Raw genomic sequence first — 789 nt, 5'->3', positions numbered from 1 at the left:
TTCCAAGGAGACGCTGGTGAGCTTGAACCACTGATCTTGCAGTTCAAATGACTTTGCAGTCTGACACATTAGCCCACAGCACCACACCAGAGGACAGCCAAAACAAACAAACAAACAAATGAAGGGAGATCTCCAATGAGATGGATTGGCATGGCAACAATTTTAAAGATGGTGCAGGATCAGACACTGTTTGGTTGTGTTGTACTCAGGGTTGCTAGGGTTTGGAACTGACTTGATGGCACCTAACAACCTAACAACAGCAAGCATTGTAAGGAAGGTTAGGAAGAACTCAAATATGAGCCAAGAGATGGAAGACCGTCAATCTTAACAAATGAAGCATGTGTGGTCTAACTCCAGAAAGCGGAGGAAGAAGACTGTAGAATCACCAGTGATGTGACAGTTACTGACACTGGGATCTCACATGGGTCAGCATTGTCAATAGTAAGTGACTATCTTGGCCTCAGCAAGTTTGGGATTTGATGGGTGCAAAAGCATTGTGTGAAGATCAGTTAATTCAAACAGCTGATTTCTCCATCAGTCTTCCAAGCAAGATAGACGTTAAAGAAGATGATTGATGGAAGGAATCAGAATCAGAGACTAAGCTTTTTTACCAGTAGGATCCAAAGAACAAAGTTTAATCAAAACAGTAGATTCAGAGGAGATCTGCTGGGCCAGTTAAATTCAAGGCTGAGAAGTGAGTTCAAAAGGTTATGGTGATGTTTTTTGTGGATTCCAAAGGGGTAATCTTGATAGATTTTCTCAAAGAACACAGGATGTTCACAAAGGTTT

Source organism: Chrysochloris asiatica, unplaced genomic scaffold (genome assembly GCF_000296735.1).
Source record: "Chrysochloris asiatica unplaced genomic scaffold, ChrAsi1.0 scaffold00076, whole genome shotgun sequence".
Classification (NCBI taxonomy): domain Eukaryota; kingdom Metazoa; phylum Chordata; class Mammalia; order Afrosoricida; family Chrysochloridae; genus Chrysochloris; species Chrysochloris asiatica.
The sequence above is the reverse complement of the archived record's forward strand: the minus strand, read 5'-3'. Positions refer to the sequence as shown.